Consider the following 13,554-nt stretch of genomic DNA (forward strand, 5'->3'; position numbering starts at 1 on the left):
GACAAAAGAGCGCTCCAAAATAGCAGAATATAGTCCTAAGTAGGCGGATCAACAAATCTGTCATCTGAACCTGCGCGGCATGAAAACGCAGCCCCCGAAGAAAGAGGGTCAGTACGGAAAATGTACTGAGTATGTAAAGCACGGAACGTAGTAAACAAAGTCATAACCGAAGCAGAAGGTACAAAAAATGAACGGAATATCCAGAATAGCAAAATGCTGATCATAAAGCATAAATAGTGCATGCAGAAAACATATGTCATATCTGGTCCCATTACGGAACAAAATCATGACCGGAACAGAACGTACAGAAAAACAAATGAGTATAATATCCAGATTATCAGATGCATATTTCCAGAACATAAAGAGTGTATGTAGAAACATATGCCATATCATATCCGGCCCCCGCCAAGGGACTCGGTGAACAGAACGTGGTCGCCACCCCGACACTGGCGCCACAACACAGCATAACTCCAGAGTAGGGAATAACTCCGTAACATATCATATCATATCATATCATATCAGAATGTGCACATGTCGATCATATCAGATGGCCATATCATATCATATCATCATATATCAGAATATGTGTACATGGCACAGCATACTCCACAACCCATGTACATGTATACCTGCCCCCTCACATCGAGGCGCGGCGAACAATGCAGTGGAATAAGCGTGATAACATATCCTGGCCCGGGCTCAGTGAAGGAAACATTGAGGCATCCACGAATGGAGTAGTGAGAAACTAATGCAAAATAAAATATAGCACATTTACGGAGACTCAGTAGCATAATTCAGATGACAAACCATATGACAGAAACGGAGCAGTAATCATAGTGTATGCATTTCGGATATCCCAATAGCATATGTCAAAATAAGCTTTTTGTAATCATTTTCATGTTTCAAAATACATTATGGGGCTTATCAAAATAATTCAAATGAATGTCATATATTTCCAGAGACTCAATAAGACCTATCGGATGACAAATCGAAATAATGAAATCGGACAGAATCATAGTGAGTGTATTTCGGATGTCATAATGGATTACGGAGAAATAACCTTTCTACGATCGTTTCCATGTTCCAAAATAACTTATAAGACTTAAGGGAGCATTTAAAACAATTTTTATTTAGTAGTTAGAAGAGTAGTTAAAACATTTCCTTTAGAACCGCTCAAAGGCAAATCATAGATACAAAAGGGTAAAATCGGAAATAGTGGTCCACCTCGGGACAACCGAAGCGAAGGGCTCGAATTACATATATTATGCCTATGGAATCACCTATAGAGGTCCTAGGGACATTCCATAACTTTCTAGACAATTTGTAAAAGTTTACATAATTCTTCCAACCAAAATATCCTTAAAGGATTCAATTCCATTGAATGATAAAGGGATATTTTCAAATGCGGATTCCGATGAACAGAGTACTTTCCGAGGCTCAAATCCGATCCTAGTACACCTAGGACATGCCAAAAGAAGAATCGGGATAGCTTTACATACCTTTTTCGCCCTTTACGCTAGTCCAAATTCAATTCCCGTTTCGTCAAAAATCTGCAATTGGTCACATTTACCAATCATCAATTTCAAGCCTTTAGGACTTGAATCTTAACTTATACTTTTCTACAAAAATTTGGGCAGCATTTCCCCTATACATATAGCACCCCCGAGAATTTAACTCGGCCAAAATAATTCAACAACAACACCAACAACGCCAACAATCATCACAAAACACAATATAGCATAACTAGTCTCCTTTCCAACATAGCGTAATAGTTTTCATTCCAACTTCACATTTTCAAATCAATACCAACCTTCTCATATTCATTTACTAATCAAGATCATTACAATACAATTTGAAAATATTTCATATCATTTCTACGAAATATTCACAAAATATACAAAGTATACAAATTTTTCACCAAAACCATAATCCATCCAAAACTTCTAATCTTCAACATACATATTCATAACATGTTTCCATCTTCCAATTTCATCAACCATAATCATAATTTACATCTTAACAACTTCATTTCCATAATATCACAAAATCATTCTGAAGTGACATAATCTTCTACATTCCAATTCAATACCAACTTAAACCATTTAACCTTCATTTACATCATAAGAATCACAACAACACAACTAACATATTAAACAAAATTAATTCATTTCCATTTCTATCTCCACACCACATGGCCATAATTCCCACTTCCAACTTCAACCAAATTCATTCAACTTTCATTTCCAATATAAGGTCCACCACAACTACAACTAGAATACAACATAAAATTCAACTCATCTTATTTATACAACATTACATACACATGCAAACCCACTTTGTAAACTTCCATATTTCCATAAATTCTACTCATTTCTACATACTACAACATAAACCAACCTTCATAACATAATAAAAATGGATTAATTCTTACCTTTTTCTACAATCTTCTTCACTTGACCAAGTTGTCAACTTGAAGAAACAAGTGCTCTTTCTTCCAAAATAATTACACCAAGTTGTAAAGGACCCTTGAATTAGTGGAAATATCACAAGAAAATAATTTTTGGAGAAAGATTTCAAAGGGGCAAAAATCATTGAACATGGCCGTATGGCCTTATGTTCTTGCTCTTCATGTTTTGTTTTTCTCCTTCTCTTATTCTTGAAACTTCTATATGTTTCAAGACAATTAAATGGTCCCTTTTATTTATTTAACACATGGAAATTAATTAATTTGGTGGGCTTGGGCCATGTATGGCCGGCCACCCCTCTCTATTGGGCCTAAATTTTCTCTTCTTTTTTTTGGGCCTAACCCGGTTGGTCCCGAGTTGGGCCTAGCCCACTGACCTTTCGACCTTAAAACGTCCATATCTCCTTGTACCGACGTCACCTGGGAACCCACGACCTATGGTTGGAAAGCTAATTCAATTATCTACAACTTCTATTTCTTGGTATATTTTCAAATTCCAAACTTATAATACCATGTTTGCCCCCCAAAGTCAGGTCACCCGAAAACGTTTTCTTAAAAATATTCGTTTGGAGGGCTTCCACTTTGATTTGGCCCAAGGGTCCTTCATGAGTTGTGTTTAACTTTACATATGTGATTCATATGGCTTTTCAGATGTTCCAAAAAAAATTCTCGATGTGTGGGCCCCACCTCAGCTTACAAATAATTCGACGTTCAAAAATGCGGGATATAACAGAAATAATCGATTTCCGAACTTTGCATAAAAAGGTTTCACTTTAAAGAACTTTGTAATTTGTGAACGCCATATCTTTCACAGAAAGGCTCGGATTGCTTCAATATTTTTGTAGAAGTTGTTTATATGGCATATAATGAGTATATTTTTCATAGGCGGGCCCGACTCGGGTCAATGCCCATCCGTGAGTCCCGCGACTTTCCTTTATGTAATTCAGACGACTTTTGAAAGAATTTGGTATGATTATCATTTCGAATTTTCAAGTATGGTTATTTATTTATATTTGAGTCTATGATAATGATTTTATGCATATGGTTACTCATGACTCTGCTCGTGCGTTCTGTTATATCTTTCGCCGGTTCTGTTATCGTGCGCGCTTTGATATACTCCGGAGTTATGCTATGTTTATGGTTCACCGAGCTACTCGCAAAAGAGGGTCGGGTTCCACATATATTTGGTGTTATGCTGTGTATGGCGTTATGTTGTGATGTGATATGTGACGGGGATACGGAGATTCGAAATATTCTAGTGTTATGCTGTGTTATGGCGCCATCGACGGGCGGGCGACCATATTCTTCTGTACCCTACGCATGACTTACATATTTTTGAAAGTAAACAAATTTGGATATGTTGGATTTATATTTATGTTCTGTACTACTATTTCGTTTATGCCTCAGATTTGTTTCTGTATTTTCTGCTTTGCATACTCAGTACATATTTCGTACTGACCCCCTTTCTTCGGGGGGCTGCGTTTCATGCCCGCAGGTACAGGCGCACAGTTTGGTGATCCACCAGTTTAGGACACCCTCTTCTGCTGTTTGGAGTGCTCCTCTTATTCCGGAGCCTACATTTTGGTATATATACTTGTTTGATGCATATGTATATATTTGTTCAGGGGTACGGCGGGGCCCTGTTTTGCCATATGATCCGTTTGGTCTGTTTAGAGGTCTGTAGACGTATTTGTGGGTGTGTGTGCCTACTTCTGTACAGATGTGTTTGTATGACCCTGCTCGTTATGGCAGCCTTGTCGGCGTGCACTTCGTATATGTTTTGGGCCGTTGCGCCATTTGATAGCCTTGCCGGCTTTTTGATATATATATATATATATATATATATGTGTGTGTGTGTGTGTGTGTGTGTGTGTGTGTCCGCATACGGTTGTGTTGAAATGTGTTTGATACAGTTTGATATAGTTTGAGACGGCATATAGTATTTATGGCCGTATATGCTATTTGTGTGTGATACGATTGAATAAGTATGTCAGGGTGCCCAACTAGGGCGCCAGTCGCGGCCTACGGGGTTGGGTCGTGACACTTGGCCCAAAGCGGATAATATCACGTCATGTTAAAGTATCTTTTGTCCAATTAGCCCAACATTAGCGATTGACTTTTAGTGGGCAATTTGCAGGATTGCCCTTTGCGGGAGTGTTCTTTAATTTTTGCCCCTCAAATTGGTGGTCTTTAACTTTGTCCTTCATTAAAAATCCTTTAGTTTCGGGTTCGAACCCCCGCTCAGTCAAAATTTTTAAAAAAATTCGCAAGGTAGTAAGGTAGAGTTTTGAAGCAAAATTCTGCCTTGCGATTTTTTTTTAACTGAGCTGGGGTTCGAACCCACAACCTTGGGGTATTAGGCGAAGGGCAAAACTTAACGACCACCAATTTGAAGGGAAAAAATTAAAGACCACCCCAAATGAAGTGTAATCCGCGCAAAATTAGCTTGAGTCTTTGCTTGATTTTGTCTAATATTTAATGTTTTGACGTGTTAAAATTTTTGAAGTCGATGCAGTGGATAAATGAAAAAAATAAATATTCATATATAACATTTCGGTGATTTGTGCTAATGTTTTTCTTGATTATAGCAGGGGGAGTTACACCGGCGTGAAAAAAATAGGTATTCATATCAAGATATAACTCATTATACATTGGATTTCCATTGCACGCGCCGATGTGAAAAAAAATAGGTATTCATATCAAAATGTAACTCATTATATATTTTACCTGCCTAACTAAATTTAGTTGTTCAATTTTGCAAGTTCAAATAATATTTAATCATTTGTTGTTCAACAAAGAATAAAGACGTCATTCGAATAGGTTAACTATTCATCTATTTTAGCTTGTACTTTTTCAATTTAATCTTTTTGTTACTCAATGCATTGCAGTTTTAGTATTATTTATATAGCGTATATATTACCTGCATGGGACACACGTGTTCGAGAAACTAGTATGTATATATATATATATATATATATACATATACATATACATTAGTTTCTCGGCACATGCGTTGCATGTGTATATCATGTCATGTAGTACATGTTACAGTAAAGCAGTATCAATAATGTTAAGATAAAATTTTGAGTAAATAATTATACATGAAAAGAATAAAGTACAAATTTCTGTGAATGATTAATGTGGATTGTCGAACGCTCAAGATTAAGATGATTGGATATCGTTTGAACCTACAAAGATGTGCAATCAAAGTTAAATTACATATATGCGACTTTCTTGATTATTTCGATTATATGAGGTGCAAATATGTAATTATGTACATATCTCACCTAATACCTTCTTATGGACAATATTCCTGGTACATGTTTCTTTCAGCTGTTCGATTAATCTGTCATAGCCAAATGTCTCATTGGAGATATTAATATCCCTCTTAAGAATGCAATGTAAAGTTGTTCATTTAGAAGAAAGAGAACAAAATGAAAAATGGGGGAAGGGTGTACTAATATCTTGGCTTTCTTGAACTTTTCCATCTGGTTTAAAAGCTACCAATTTTTTTTTTTTTGTATCATCATCTTGTTGTGATTCCTTTGAGCATTCATCCAATTTCCTCTTCAATACTTTGTGAATATATCAGATCTGTAAATTACAACTCAACACAAGATCCAATGTGTTATGCCAACTAATACATCTGCACTTTAAATAATAGAGTAGTATTAATTTAATACGTAATATCAAACCAGACACGTCTGCACCTTTTTATGAACGTGCACATCATTTTATTCAGGTGTACTACAATTTCTTGCCTAACTGGTAAAACATCACAGAAATTAAAAGTAGCGCAATACATAACTATTAGCCTGAAAAGAATACCATTATATGGAAGTAGTGCATTGTTAAAGATTAAAGTGCAAGAACGCATACCTTCACCAAGACACTGAATCTTTTGTCCAATTTAGCAGTCATGCATGTGGAGAGCCTTAGAATGGAAATGAGGACGACCCACAAACATGAGGATTTCGCGTTGTAGTTTTTTCAAGTCTTGTGTGATATCAAATAATCCAGCTCATTTGCAAAACCAAGCTTAGAGAGGTTTTATTTTGTGACTATTCGAAGCAACACATTGTTATCTATATTTTATGCAGTGAGATCAATAGCTTGAGAAACCATAAAATATTTATGATCTGCCTCTAATCTAACAATTGAAAAGACAAGAAAAACACCATGTACAATAATTATAAAAAAATCAAGATCTGCAAAGCAATAGTCTAAATTAATAGAAGAAGACGAATCAAATTGACTAACTTCTACAAATTAACTACCAGAGGATATGCAATTGCTCTTCTGCATGCTTGTTGTATCTAGTTCTGGAGTTTTTGCAGTGCCACAAACCTCCTGATCAGTTGGAAAAAGCAATTGAAATGTGAAAACGAAAATAAATAGAAGAACACAACATGTAACTTGCTGAAGTGCATATTTACACTTGCATCAAAGTTACATTGCATAGTTGTTGAAAATTACATTTGCTAGACAGTATATCTATGAGCACCATCTTGTTAAATGGCGACAAGCTGCTTCTTTCATGGACCTCTAAAAATTATTAATGATTATCAAGCACAAATATTACTCCAATTTCACCTTAAGGAACTCAATTTTACAAAACTAAAACTTTTTTTCAACAAATCTTATCTTCCTTCAAACCAAAGCAATCTGGTTAATGACACAACTAATCATATTCGATTTTTATGATATGGTAATCAAACCTCTATACCCAACGTTTAAAAAGACTATATTAAGAGATATGCATAAAATGGCTTTAAATCTTAAAAGTGTATCAATATTACATTGCAGAGATGTATAAAAATATGCAGAATACCTAAACACCCACCGAAACTTGGTGCGTTTTATTCAAATTCTTCCTAAGTGCCCCCTTGTACTTGATTTTTATTTATAAGCGTTATCCCCTCAAACAATAACTGGTCCGAATTAGCTCTCTATTTGGCTTTCCTACAATCCAAGAAATTTGAAATGACAATTAGCGTGTGAGAGTGTAAAAATAACAGTCACGTCATATTAATTTGATGTATTCAAAAAGAAAAAAATAATCTAAAATACCATTTCCTTTTATATTTAGTCATTGCAACGGCTATTTCTTATCTCCTCCCATATATCTTCTCTATTCCTCCATTAAAATATAGCTACTAATTTTCTTCTTTTACCATTTTTCTTTTTCGGGGGTAAAAATTATAGAAAAATCATACAAGACCAAGTATAGTTTAAGGTGGATCAGAATAAAACGCGTCATGTTTAGTGGGGTCTTTAAGTATTTTGCCTCAAAAATACATATGTTTTATACTCCCTCCGGTCCAAAATAATTGAGTTTTTAAGTTGGGATACATGGATAAAGGAATTCACTTACTCCTAAAAGTTAAGAGGGTTTTTGACTGATATATCCTTAATTATGATGTTCTTCACTTTTTAGGTTGACATAACTATTATGAGATATGGAAATGTGGCAAATTTGGAAAAGAGAACTAAATACTTTCTTGATTTTGTGAAACATCAATTATTTTGACCAACTTTTAAAATTCAGACCTCAATTATTTTGGACTGGAGAGAGTAGTATATCTCTCTATATATATCATACTTTATGGATTGGAACTACTCTAAATTTTATTTTTTCTTCTCTAACTAGACAATTCAAGAAGTTGCTTTTTCCCTTTTTTTTAGTTAGTAAGGTGATTAGGTTTTTAAGAAGGGTATATATGTAATTTAACTTTCAAGTTAGTTAGTTCATGCTTTTAATATATATATATATATATATATATATATATATATATATATATATATATATATATATATCAGGTAAACTCATGTTGACCAAAGTGGAAGAAGATGAGATAAGTAAATGACAATTCACTAAAATTTCATCTTAATGAGATCATTAACATTGTACCAAGTGCATCTTTAGAGTGTACCGAATCAATATAGCTACCTTCTTCTGACACAACTACACAATTTGAATTAGTATCAAAAGTTCAGCACCTCTAGGAGAATCTTGATGATTCTGAAATTGGATCTTTCCTGTGATTCCTGTCGGACAGCTGGCAAAAGAAATCTTCTTCTGAAGATATGCTCTTTCTATCGTAATTGTTCTGTCATAACTCATAACATATATTGAATTAGTACTAGTATTTTATCACATCCTTGTCATCGTTAAACAATTTTCCCCTTTTTGATGATGACAAGTGTAGAAAATTATGACTACTATGATACTAATTCAGATGAAAGAAGACAATTTCCCTTGCATACTTGCATTCCCCCTGTTTCCTCCTGTCTTCGGGACCCCTATTTTAAGCACTCAAAGACTCTCCTTGTTTCAAGGAGTCCATACTTTCTATTTTGTCATCAGCAAAATAATAGATACAAGAAACTAGCAAAGAGATAATATTTGAATAAATCAACTAAAACCAGAAGTATCAACAACTTATAGTAAATTCCAGAATGTCACAAACATTCGAAGCACAGAACAATGTCTAATAGTAATATCAAGAATAACAACCACAAAAACATTCAAACAGCTGATAAGCAGTATCCATCTAAACTCAACCCACTGTTAACAGAAAAGCATCAATATGGTAGCATCAATATGGGCCACAATAGTATATGAGGATGTTGATGAAGTTCTGGACTAATTCATCCGATCGATCGGTTGTTAATTCTCTTCAGTGCCTGATAACTGCTGGACCACACGGTCTAAGCGGAGCACCACTTTATCAACACTAGTGCTGGTTTCTTCGGAGAGTTCTTTGATCGTATCCACTGTGACAGTTGTTTCAAGTACCATCTCCTTCAACTGAGCCAATTCTTCCTGCATGATGACTAACTTGGCGGCTGAAACTGGGCGATCCAAACTATGAAAAATCTCATTGACGATAAGCTCAATGCATTCTGATTCATTCCTGTAATGACTAAGAAGAGTTTAAGATGTTAGACCTTTAAAGAAAAAAGAAATAACTTGAGGCAAGACAGGTTTAAGAGTATCCAATGGGAGTGTCTATATTGCAGAACAAAAGGATTGTTGGAATTTGGAAAGTGACCAAACACCAAAAATAGAGTCCACTTTCTTGTATTCATGTTGAATTGAAAAATTATTATTTCTCACAAATGTTTAACTTAGTGATGTCTCAGTCTGTCATAATTTGCAATTGGAATAATTCAACTATGCAGGCATTACATAGACAGATTAAACACTAATTGTTGGGTTCTCTGTGGTGTGGATAAGAAATGCAGAGTTGTTTTCCCCAAAAGACACTAGGAGAAAGGAAGCAATTTGATCAACACCTTTTCACATTGAACAGGTTGTGACTTTCTGATAAGGCACAACAACACTTGTTCACACTACCCATCGTTGATTATATATACAGAGGCATTGACGCAGTTTTCAGCATCAAATTTCTGCACCTATTCTGCATATTTTCTTACGAACAAGATAGAGTCTTTCCCGTCGTTCGTGTTACGTCTCGTATTTTTATACATTGGAACAACCCGGATTAACTATGATAATTTAAGGCCAAGATTATTCCGGGATTTGAAGTCGGGACTTTGGACCATTTGATTTTATTTTGAGACATAAGTTATATATGAAATTGTTGGTATTGAACACTTAGGAAAAATTGGGACCACAATTCATAAAATTGGAATTAAAAATGTTGTGCAATAATTGACCCTTTTAGCCGTGTGGTCCATTAAATGGTCCCACACCTTGTGTGGCCAATTTTAATTGGTCCAACACATGTGTGGGCCCAAGGACACATGGAGGAATTTTGTGGAGGTAAAAAGAGGACTTCTAAGTCATCTTTGTCACTTTCAACACTTAGTAAAATATCAAGAAAATTGAAGGCCATCACCAAGCACCTCACGGCCAAGAACAAAGGAAAACCAAATCAAATTCAAGCCACTCCAAAATTATTTCCTTGATACAAACCCACTATATTGAAGCCCCTAAGTAGCGTGAAAGTATTGTTTGGGTCATCCAACCAACCATTATGTCAATTAGCAAACCCTAACTATTTGGTGGATTGAAGAAGAAAGGTATGTTTTGCTCTTGTTTTTGTGTTATGAACATTTTATTCATGTTATGGTATGTTAATAGGAATGGAAATCATGAAATATAGTATGATTGGAAGTGGGTTGTGTGATGGGTGTTCTAGCCGTGTATATGGGTGTGAGAAATGGAATTGATGAATTAATTCTATATTATGTTAGATTGGTCTCAAGTGGGGAAAAGAATAAAAATCATCGATACATGTATATGTATGTGTAGTGTGGACGAATGTGGGTCATATAATATGTCGAAGATCGCATTAATATCGCTTAACGTTTCAATTGTCGTCGTTATGAATTCTAGTTGGAAATGAGCAATTAATAACTCAAGATTGATGTTGAGAATTTGTGGGCTGTTTTGAGGATAGTTGTGTGTTTGACGTAAATTGTATATTTTATGAAAATGACATCGTTATATTGTGGAGTGTCGATACAAAACACGAATTGAAATTGAGAAATGGGCACAGTGGACTGCCCTCGGCTAGGGGCTGTTTTCGGCCACTTTTGGAAAAAAAATAATTATGGATTGTTGGAAAAATTGTATAAATTGCTTAGAATGTCTTGAAATGTTTTTGGTATGGGTTAGGGTTAGTATGTGAGCGTATAAGCGTCGATTTTGGCTTGAAGGTAAGTCGTCGAATTGAATTTATGAAAGTTGATGAATGATGGAAAAGAGAGCTATTATTGTTGTATTACCTTTCGGATTGATTATTAATGTTGTTAGGTTGGTTGTTGTTGTTGTTGTTGATTGATACGGCCGAGTTAAATTCTCGGGGTAGCCCATTTACAGGGGAAATGCTGCCCAAATTTCTGTAGAATTAAGGGCGAAATTGGAATTTAACGCCCAAAGAGTCTTTAGCTAATGTTTGGCATTTTATGGCTTATTTTTAGATCGTGGGCAGCCCGAATCATAGTTTGGACTTAGCTTGAGTTGGATCATATTGGAGAGCGTTTGAGGTATGTAAAGCAACCTTCCTTTTTTTGGCATGCCTTAGTTTCACATAGGCTAGATTAGAGCTTTAAGGGAATTCCAAATTCGAGATCCGAGCATGTTATGATCCATATATATATTCTTTGGCACTCTTATGTATGTTTTTATGAAATATGAACCATAATGTATTTGAAGTAATCGCTTTCCGAAATTCGCATAGAAAATGTTCACTTTAAGGAATTTTGTAATCTCTGAATGCCATATTTTTCGCATAGAGGCTCGGATCGCTCCAATAATTTTTATAGGAGTTTGCTTGATGTATAATGGGTATGATTTTCATAGGCGGGCTCAGTTCGGGTCTATACTCGTCCGTGGGTCCCGCGACGCCCTTTATGTAAATTCGACAACTTTGAATCAAAAAGTGATAATTATTATTCCGATTTCGAATATGACTATTTTACTTATCCTTCGGATTTATAATAATGATTTTATGCATATGATTCCTCACTACTCCGCTCGTGCCTACTATGATATCGTTCGCCGGTTCTGTTGTCGTGCGCTTTTTGATACATTCCGGTGTTATGCTGTGTTTATGGTTCACCGTGCTCCTCGCTCGAGGGCCGGGTTCCACTTATGTTTGGCGTTATGTTGTGTTTGGCGTTATGCTATGTTGTGATGTGTGACGGGGATTCGGAGATTTGAAACTTTCTGGTGTTATGCTGTGTTGTGGCGCCATCGACAGGCGGGCGACCACATTTTCCAGTGCCCTATGCATAATTTATACTTTGGAAATAAACATTTTGATATGTATTATTTTCTATATATCTGATTCGATTATTATTCAGATTTATTTCTGTACCTTCTGCTTTGCATACTCAGTACATATTTCGTACTGACCCCCTTCTCCGGGGGCTGCGTTTCATGCCCGCAGGTACAAACGCACAGCCTGGTGATCCACCTGTTTAGGACACCCTTTCTGCTATTCGGAGTGCTCCTCTCTTTCCGGAGCTTATACTTTTGGTATATATATTTATTAGTGCATTTGTATATATTCGTTCATGGGTACGGCGGGGCCCTATCCCGTCATATGATTCTGTCGGTCTGTTTAGAGGTCTGTGGACATGTTTGTGGGTTAGGGTTTTTCTGTATGGATGTATGTACATGTCGTTTGGGCGATCCCATACGCCGAGGCGGCCGGTCCGCATATGTTGTTTGGGCGATCCTATACGCCGAGGTGGCCGGTCCGCATATGTTTATATATTGCTTGGTTAGCCCTGTGTGGCTTTTGTTGGTATTTTCTGCGTGCAGGGTATATTGGATAGTCCGTAAAACAAAGGAAACTCTGCCGAAATTTTCTGGAAATTACCTAAATTTGAAATAAAGTCTTGTCGGCTTCCGCCATATACTAGAATGAGTTGATAGAATCTGAGATAATATTTGATAGATGGGTTCGGGTGCCCAGATCGGGCACTAGTCACGGCCTACGGGGTTGGGTCGTGACAGTTCGTGACTGTCTTCAAGTTCGACGAAGTTATTAACGTTTGACTTACATCTACTCCATTAACAGGTATAACTGTTCTGTCCTATAACTGTTCTATCCTAGTAGGAAGTAATCCAACATTCGAGTACAGTGAGGGGGATTAAATTCTTTAGGGAGACACACAACAAATTTTGTGGGCTCAGATAATCAATTAACGTTTCTGTTTTTCTCGTTTAATTGTTTTCCAGATTATTTCGTATATTATGGTTTACTGTTTTGAACACACGAGACTAACACTAACTTTATACTGATGAAGTGACTTCCTTATTCTTGTTATTTTCTTTATTTAAAAGGGATGACATCTTCATTGGAGTAAATGAAGAATTCAATAGAACTCAAGAAGCACCAACTGTTGAATTCTTTATCATTGACCATGCCAAAGTCATGAAATAAACACATGGAATCATCAACTAATCCATCTATCTTAAAAACAATAATAATAATAATAATAATAATAATAATAATAATAATAATAATAATAATAATAATAATAATAATAGATAAAAAGTTCCAGACCATGTCTCCAGGCTCCAGCAAAGAATGAATAATTTAGCTCAA

General features: G+C 35.8%; 1 long non-coding RNA gene across 1 annotated transcript; it reads left to right on the forward strand.

Moving 5' to 3' along the window:
- The first annotated feature begins 9,850 nt into the window (after positions 1-9,850).
- Positions 9,851-13,545, forward strand: LOC132607094 (uncharacterized). The gene is made up of 3 exons (XR_009570196.1): positions 9,851-10,513; positions 11,417-11,482; positions 12,388-13,545. It is a non-coding gene; the product is annotated as an uncharacterized LOC132607094 (long non-coding RNA).
- Positions 13,546-13,554: the final 9 nt, after the last annotated feature.

This window comes from Lycium barbarum, chromosome 8 (assembly GCF_019175385.1).
Source record: "Lycium barbarum isolate Lr01 chromosome 8, ASM1917538v2, whole genome shotgun sequence".
Classification (NCBI taxonomy): Eukaryota; Viridiplantae; Streptophyta; class Magnoliopsida; order Solanales; family Solanaceae; genus Lycium; species Lycium barbarum.